A 9,919-nucleotide genomic window follows, 5' to 3' on the forward strand; every position below is an offset into this window, starting at 1 on the left:
TTTTTTCATATAAAACATTAAATATAAAATCTTTTAACTGTGGTACAGAGAGATAATCATTATGACACTGCAAGTCCCATCTTCCAGTATTTACAGAACAGAAGATATGTTAAATACTATTTCTAGATTACACTTCCATCCTTTGAAGAGGTTAAAAATTGTCATTAAAAAAAAAGTTAAAGAAAACAGAAAAATAAATCAATTAATATGCAAATAAGTGAATATCAAGGCCATTGTAGATCTTCTCTTAAATATATTTAATAGAAAGCCCTGAAATGAAAGCAAATTAACATTTTGAAAAACAGTTTGAAAATTAAAATATTTTAGTTCTGCAGTAACTGTAGGAACATATTACGAAGTTAGGCAGCAATCATATGCATAATTAAAGAAGTGATTATATGTATATTTATACCATCAATGCATAATCCTCAATTTGTTTAACATAAAACAGAACATCAAGGAAACGAGAATTTAAATTCCACTTGCTTAATATGGAACATTAAGTACACAAAAAATTGCTCGTAATTTTAAAGTGTATAACTTGAACAAAATTTCAAGGTGGCAAATATTTGAGAGGAAGTAATGAGTGAAAAGAAAAGGAAAATATTAATATTATGCTTAATGAACAGGAGCTTCATTTGTAATAATTAAGGAAAGGTATGCTTCCATTTCAAATACTTAAAAAGAAAGTAATGCCAATTAGCAAGACATCTCTTCATTTTACACAAACAAGGTAGATATGAGAGCTCTTAAATGCTTACATAGAATTTTTGTCTGGCTCCAGCACATCAGGAAACACATACAGACCATAAAAGTCTCTATTAACAACTATCTCAGAAGCATTTGCTTATATTCAGATTAATAATGGCTTGCATTCTGTGTTTGTTATGAGACATAGGGTTTTGCACTACACGTTCAAGCTGGCTGGTGCACTGTCCACTTGTTTTTTCCTCCTTTGTGCACTCTTTCCCAGAAGAGAGAAGTCTGAAAAACTGCAGTGGACTCACAGTAGAAAGGCATGAAAAGACTGCTGGTTGTCAGAGAGGGGTCTCTGTGAGGTGCTCCTGAGGAGCAGCCAGACTTTCTTCACAGATCCGAGGAGCCATGGTCAGAGACCTGCAATTTTGAGGAAAGGTGATATCTGCTTTCTGATAAGCACTAAATTTCAGGGACCCAAACATAGAGACACCAAATCATTCTTCCTTGAATCTCAGCCAAGGGCTGTAGCAAAGATTATTCCTTCATATTTTTTTCCCACAGAGTGTAGAGCATACTCGTCTATTTTGATAACAGTATTTACAGTGTTTTCTTTTAGCCTCTTTAGAAATGGTACCCAGCTGTCTTGAAGGCAGCCTTTTTTATATTTGATTGGCAGCACTCTCAAGACCAAATATTGAGCTGTTCTCAGGAGTTAAAGAGCTATCACTGTAAATATAATCTTCTGTCTTACCAAGAGTTCTGTGGTTAGTTGGATACCAAAATAGATATTAGCTCACATTGCCAATGTTGTATGGTCTTGACAGGTTAAGGAGTCACCCATCATCAAACTTAAAAGTTATTCTAGAACTTTTTGCACCCTTAATTGTGCTACTCAAGGGATTCCACCTTTCCACTGACTGTTCAGCTTCCCTCTGTGCACAGATAATATATTATATACCATAATATATTAACAGCTCCTGAGCAGGGAGGAAGTACTATTTTGGACAGAATATGTGCACCTTCTAATGAAGGAAAACAAAACCAAAAACCAAATAAGTATTTAATTTTTTATTTCCTTATTTTTCAGAGTTTATGTTCAAAAGATGATATATATAGTCATGTTAAAGTTAATATATGAGGGACTGAGATCAGACAAGTAAGAAATTTTGGATTAAGCAGCATGTGGTAATGTTTGAACTGTAACTTAGCATTTAAAATTATTTGTGTATTCAATATTATCACTTTAATTATTATAGTATCTTAATATTTATTCAAACCATTATTATTTATGCAACAATTTCAGTGAAATACATTTTAAAGATCTTGTAAAGCTATCAAAATACTTTTTCCTTTGGCTGTTTATACATTTTGAGAATTTTTAGAATGGTTAATGCTATGTATTATAGGAGGACAATATTTCTATTAATTGCTTACTTAGCATGGAATGTTTCTACTAATTTAAAACTGTTGCTCAAATTAGTCCCTCTGGTTATCATTAGAACCATGAGACACTGAAAAATCAAAGCTGTAGAGCAAGTCAGTGTCAATGACAGCTGCAAAAATGATAAGTCAATAGAATTAATAGAAATATTTTTGTGCAAAAAAGTGTTGTTTTTATGCAAACATAGAAGCAATGTTAATCAACTAATGTTTAAAAGTATTAAAATAGGAAATGCTATTTCATGATAGAATTTATCATCAATCAGTTATAAAAAAGGTTGAAAGTATTCATCCTCATTTAAAATAATTAGTATTTTAAATATCAAAAATTAAGAAATAGGAAAAAATACTTTGTTTATGCATTGCATGTTAAAAATACTTTCAAGTAAGCTAATGAGGAAATCTTCTCAGTGTTTTTTATGACATTCACTTATTAAGTTGTATTAATAATATACTCAATTTTGAGAGTTAACCTGCAGACTGTATGCTCCAATGAGTGATGCTACATGTTACAGTTTACTCCGATGTTGAGGTAAAGCTCTGCTGATTTCTTCTGTAGAGGGTGCCCAGTGCACACCTTTGCTCCTCATATTTTCTCTTTGCTGCTGTAGTCTGGAAAAAATTATTTATCCTCAGTTAGATATTGCTGTAGCTGTTGTTATTGAATCCACTTCTTAAATGTCCTATCATTCAGCTATCTGTCCTTAGAAATCACTTATAATAATTATGCATTGCATAATGTGATCTTGGCTAGCAAATATTTGTGGGATTGTAAAACCAGTTTTTACAGAGAAAACCCCTGAGATGATCTTAGGAATATGGACCTCTGGGGCTTGAAATAATACTAGTATCTAACTGAGGATAAATAATTCTAATGAAGTAGACTGTTAATAGTTCTCATAACTCCTGCAGATACTGTTTTCCTTCAGTGTTATTTTAAGGTCTTAAATAAAATTTAAATATTTTACCTTTCTTCCATGGGTCCATTCTTTTGAGGAGAAAATTTACAGCCTTGAAAATTAGCAAGTAAATAACTAATTTTAATGTACTCCATTTTGCTAATTAGGTATTATTTAATGACCTAAGTTACACTTTTACAACACTTTTTATATTAGTGCTCCTTGTGATTTTAAGAATAGAGGATCCACATAAGAAGAAACCTCATTACAAGTGTCTTCTACTAAGTCTTTGCTGAGAATTTTATATGCCAATTATGGAGTGTTCAGATTTGCAAATCATGGTCTACCAATGCTTTTACAGCAGTTAGTGAATATCAGTTTGAAGCTAAAAAAAAAAGTGTTATATAAAATACTTAAATATATACTGAGAGAAAAGAAAAGCAAGTTCTTTTAAGTGTTACAATAGTCTTCTTAAAAAACTGTAATGAACCAACCTGTCCTTTAAACCCTACTTATTTTAGAAAAACTATTTTGGAAAATCTCAGAATTGACACCTGGATAAGTTATTACCTCATACTAGAAATGTAAAAGACAACAGAGAGTCTCGGATTTTTATTTCTATCAAATAAAAGAATTCCCAAGATAATTTGGAAGGAACAAAATGTGTTCAAACTATTGTAAGGTAAAGAAGCAATATTAATTGACATATATTGCAACACTCAATGGGATATAGTGTGAAGTGTTACACGAAGTCTGTGTGAATTTGTTCGTCAGTCCTGTCACTTCAGTTTTAAGATGTGTTATGTGGAATGATTTACAGGTACAAGGAACTAAAAAGGAAGACATCACCATTTCACACCAAGGAATGTTCCAATTATACTCTGTTACCTGTATTAGCAATTTATAATTTCAAATATCTAAAGTATAGGGCCACTGTTCTGTGTTGTTAATTGATACGGATGTGAATGTGGTAACTATTTGTCATTTGTAGAATATTGAATGTGATAGGATGCCAATATGTAGCAACACTATACCCAATATTTTCAAGTTGGAAATGCCTCCATTGAGCATGAAAAGGACTTTTATTTACAGAATCATAGAATGGCCTAAATTTGAAGGAATCTTAAAAATCATCTAGTTCCAACCCCCCTCTTTTGGATAGGTGCAACTTTCACTAGGTCAGATTGTTAAGCGTTGCATCCAATCTGACCTTAAACACTTTCAGGAATGGGACAGTCACAGATTCTCTGGGCAACCTGTTACAGTGCCTCATCACGCTCTCAGTAAAGAATTTGTTTCTAATATCTAATGAAAACCTGTTCTCTTTCAGTTTGAAGCCATTCCCCATTGTCCTGTCACTACATGCCCTTGTAAAGAGAGCACTGGAAGGCTGCAATTAGGTCATGTAGAAGATTTCTCTTTTCCAGGCTGAACAATCCCAGTTCTCTCAGTCTTCCATTGTAGGAGAGATGGTCCATCCATCTAATCACCTTGGTGTTCCTCTTCTGGATTCACCCCAACAGGTCCATGTCCTCCTTGTGCTGGGCATCCCACAGCTGGATGCAGCACTGCAGGTGGGGTGTTATAAAAGCAGAATAGAGGGACAGAATCCCATTCCTCACCCTGCTGGCCACGCTGCTTTGGATGCAGCCCGGGACACTGTGCTTTGGCTTTCAGGGCTTCAAGTGCGCATTGCCAACCCATGTTCAGTCCCTCACCCACCAGCTCGCTCAAGTCTTTCTCAACAGGCATGCTTCAACCCCCTATCTGTACTGATACCAGGGTTTTCCTCAGCACTTTGTACTTGGTCTTGTTAAACCTCATGGACCCATTTCTTGAACTTGTCCAGGTCCCTCTGAATGGCCTTCCATCCCTCAGATGTGTTAATGGCACCACTCAGCTTGGTGTCATCTGCAAACTTGCTGAGGGTGCATTCAATCCCTTTGTCTATGCCATTGATGAAGATATTAAATGACACTGGTCCCAGTACAGATCACTTGTCACTGATGTCCATCAGGACTCTGAGCTATTGACCACTACCCCCTGCATGTGACCATGAAACCAATTCCTAATCTATCTAATAGTCCCATCAAATCCTTCTCGCTTGGATTTGGAGAGGAGAGGGTTGGTAAGGACCCTGTCAAAGGCTTTACAGAAGTCGAGGTAAAATGACATCTGTAGCCCTTTCCTTGTTCACTGATGGAGTCGCTCTACCAAAGACGGCCACTTGGTCAGGCAGGGCTTGCCCTGGATGAAGCCATGCTGGCTGTCCCAAACCACTTCCCTGCCCTCCATGTGCCTTAGCACAGCCTCTAGGATGATCTGTTCCATGACCTTCCCAGTCACAGAGGTGAGGTTGACAGATTGCTAGTTCCCAAGATCCTCTTTTTATAATTTTTTAAGATTGGTACAATATTTCCCTTTTTCCAGTCATCGGGGACTTCCCCTGACTGCCATGATATCTTTTCAAATATCATGGAGAATGGCTTGGCAACTATTTCAGCCAATTCCTTCAGGACTTTGGGATGCATCCCATCAGGTTCCACAGTGCTTTAAGGTTCCTCAGGTATTTGTGTACCTGCTCTTTACTCACAGTCTCACAGTCAGAGGAGCTTTGCTCCCCCAGTCCTCATCCTGCTGTCCATTCACTTAAGAGGTTTGGGAAGGGAGGTAAAAACTGTTGAGTACCTTGGCCTGCTCCTCATCTGTTGCTGTTGTTGCAGAATGAAAACCTGGTAGTGCAATGATTCCTGCAGCTGGAGCAGGAAGGCTTCATCAAGCCAAGGCTCCCCTTAGCTTACATAGATCATTGATTTTGCCACCTTTTGTGTGGCCTCCCAGTATGTTTCCTTCTTGTCACCAATGAAACAATGAGGTTCCTCAATACAGTTCTTAACTCATTGTTTGAGGTATATATTGTATATACTGTGACATGAAAGTCTAATAATGTACTTCTCAGCCAGCCTATCATGCATAACGGTATTCGAGTTATTTTTATCTGCCCATTTGGCCATCATGCTGAATATCACCTTCCTAAGCCTTTTACAACTGAGAAACTGCTAGTAAAATAGGTACTGGCTTTATCCTGCAACCAGACAGGACATTGCTATGATGTCACAGAAGTGCTCTGTGAAGCTGTTTCTAAATGAACATTTATTTATGCACAAATAAGATGCTCTGAGAAAGATGAAGAGGAGTTAGCTGTTGAATCCAGAAGCACACTTTCAGAAATACTGGAAAGTTGCAACTTAACTTACACATAATTTTGTTCTACAGCTGCAACCTTCCGGTAGCATCATAAAGCTGGGGGAAAGTTATTCACATATGTATGGTGGAAATGGCAGATGATTCAATGAATGTGGAAGATATAACTTTTATTCAAAATTTCTTTTCTCATCTCAAGTAAAAGTCCTATGAAGATCAATGTTCCTAGAAGTTTCCTGTCTTAACTTCAAAACCATCCTGATGTAGTTTTTGCATAAAAACACTGTTAAATTGAATTTTCATCCCACTTAGTGTTAATTTGGATTAACATTAATTCAGTTTAAGACTTGAATGTGACTTCCTTGAGAAAAAAGTAAAATATAAAGTGTAAATGTTTTAAAATGTCTCTTTTACTTAAAGAGCATTAGAGTAGAGATTCTATACGGCAGAAATTAGTGAACCTTTTGGAACAGCCATCCAAAGTTTCTATTTTTTGAGGCCCAGTACGCAGCAAATTGTCAGGTTTGTGGCTATGGATATTCTGAATATATAAGGTTGTTTCAGAGCATTTACTTTCTTGATGACTGGTCATAGCTATACAAGGACCACAGATTGTGAACAACCACCCTACATTATTTTATTTATATAAATGTAATTTCTGTTCAATGTAGACTAACTGCTTATATTCTTAAAATTAATAGGAACATGCACCCATCTTTTAGGATCTGTGGGCTTGTGTGCATGTGTGTTCAAACCCATCATGCTCTTTATGGTGTCAGCTGCAGTAATGGGCTGAGTAACGGGAGAGCAAGCAGTTCTAAGATTTGTTATCACATACCTTTAAGGAGAAAAATAAAGAAAGTTAAGATCAGGAGACACAAATTTACAAAAGCAAACCTGCCATAAAATGGCTAAATACACAGAAAAACAGAACAAATCAACTTAAGAAGAAAGCCACAATGGAAACCAAGAAAGATTCTGCAGGCCTAGATGGCACCTTTACATCTGATCAATGTGGTTCCTCAAGTGTTTTGGACAGAAAAAGCAAGGAAATAACCCTAAAAGAATGTGTTATGTTGTACTGGGCGTCTAAATTCTGCAGGCTCAATCTCAAGGGAACTTCTTGTTTAAGAAAATCTCCAGAGAAGACAGTGCTTTCCTTTAGGGTCTGGTCAGGTGAATGCAAGGCCTTAAGCTCCTTTGAATGCCCAGCCTTGCAAATCCCCAAAGTCTGTTTCGGATGAGCTGTGGTGTATGAGGCATGTTGCAACTGCTTCCTGTCGTGCTGTTTCCCAGTCAGTTTTAGAAGTCAGCCAATATGGTGTGCTATCTGAAATGCTATAGTAATTATGTGTTATTTACAGTAACCAGAATTGGCACATTCATGTCTGAAAGCGCTGGCTAATAACCAGGTTTCTTCAGCCTACATAGGAGGTTGCTTCTAGACACTCAGGAGAGTATAGATGGAAAAGGTTAACAAGGAAATGAGAGGTCTATTTTGCATCATTCTAGATATGCCTTTCTGTAGACACACCTAGATATTATCCACAGACAAATGTGAAAGGCAGCAAGGTCACCTGGGATACCTCTGGAAGCCTAAAAGCTAAACAGGACATGAAATTGCCACACATATGTTGTCTGAAAAAGCATAGGGTGAGAATTACCACTGATAGTCACATGACAAGCACCAATAGTGAGGTAGTTAGTCTACATTGAACAGAAATTATATTTATATAAATAAAATCATGTAGGATGATTGTTCACAGTCTGTGGTCCTTGTATGACCAGTCATCAAGGAAGTAAATGTTCTGAAACAATCTCATATATTCAGAATATTTTCAGCTACAGTAGTGGAATAGACCACTCAAGCATGGTCTGTTTAAGAACTGATCACAAAGATTCGAGAGAATGAGAGCTATTATAGGGGAGTTGCTGGTGAAGTCATGACTCTAGGAAAGAGCGTTTAATTTTTAAGCTTATTTTTTTAGTCAAAGGAACTTTATATAATTATAGGTATTAGTACAAAAGGAGTTCAAGAGACACCAGTGGAAGCAGTGTTTTCCAAAGGCATTCATCACTCCCCTATTGCATACAGGCTGATGGACCAATGAAAAAATGTTTTTATAAGAGGGATGTACAGTGCAGTTACCAGCCACACAAAACACAGAGCAGTTGTTTTCTGAAATCAGTCCCAGGTCAAATATTACTGCTTCTTATTGTTTGCTGCCTTTTATTTTTGTAAGGTCTATGTCAACATGAACTCTTCTCTGCCGAAAGTACTTCATACAAATACCATAACCAATAATAAATAAAGACAATTTTTGTTGTGTGTAGGTAGAATATCAGATGATATCTTTCTTTGACAAAGAAACTCCTCTTCTATTCTGATGCAATCTATGTTCTGGAACATATGTGTTGCTGTTCCAAGCATGACACCACGTTGGTTGTACTTCAGAGGTGTTCACTTTGCCAGCTCTAATGCAGTTTTTAACAGCTTGTCTTTTTGTGACATATTGCAATTATGCCAAACTATGTAATCACTTATTTCACATTGAAGTTTCAAGCTTTTTTATGATATACAGCCTTGAAACTTAAAATTCCTCTAGTCAGTAAAGCAATTAACTGCCTTCTGGGGGTAAATTTCACTGGAAAAAAACTATGATTATTTTTTATTATTCTTTAAAAAAATAATTTAATGAACATTGCTCCAGAGATATTATCTCTATCTCACTGAAGTAGGTGGGTGTTTTGCTACTGACTTCAACTAAGTCAGCCTTTTGCCTTAGGACAAGATGCTTCTCTGGTGAATAATAATGAATTACTAACAAAGACTAAGCTGTGAACTGTCTTGCTAAAAAAGTCCACTTAAAATTATTATATTATTATATCATATTTTTACTTTTTTTTGCAGGCTCTCATGCTTGCATGTGCTTAAATTGTTCACATGTTTTTGAATGTGGCACCATGGACTGTTAAACAGTAAAAATCCATCCTTTTGGTTGGTGAAAGTAGTGTGTGGGATTCATAGATATGATTTCTGTTTAGCCTGAGAAGAAAAATTTTACAAAATTAAAATTTAAAAAAGTGAATTACTATTTCAAACTCCTACTCAAATATATCCAATTATGAAGTAGTTTTGCTGCATTTTCTCAGCACTGAAGTCAAATCCCTCGAGAATTTTTCTATAAATCAAAAATATCTATGAAACTCCTAATATTAACAGAATAAAAATGGGTTTTTTTCCTTAGATATGGAGGGAATTTAATAAATAAAAGGTTAAAAATCTTAGGGAAGAATTTCTTGGTAGAATAGTCCAATACAAGTAGAATTTGTTAATTATCATTCATTCCTTGAGAATTTTTTTTAAAGATATAAAAGATCTTCTGAAAATTGTGACCCATGTCCAACACAGAAGTGAGGTAAAAATAAGCATTTTCATCATATCAAAATAATTTTCTAGTGATTAGGTTTAAATGGGGATCTAGTTGCCTGATTGCATCATTTGCTTTTTATTTTTATTCATTAGGAATTCTCAGAGACAAATTTTAGTGGCTTGAAAATTGAAATTACATAGATTCTTTGTTTTGCACATGAGGCTTGAAGTACTACCGTGTTTCAGCATCCTTTCATTATATTAAAAGTGGTCATCCTGCTTAAATTCTACATTCAGTCCCAGC

Source organism: Zonotrichia leucophrys, chromosome 5 (assembly GCF_028769735.1).
Source record: "Zonotrichia leucophrys gambelii isolate GWCS_2022_RI chromosome 5, RI_Zleu_2.0, whole genome shotgun sequence".
NCBI classification, from domain to species: Eukaryota; Metazoa; Chordata; class Aves; order Passeriformes; family Passerellidae; genus Zonotrichia; species Zonotrichia leucophrys.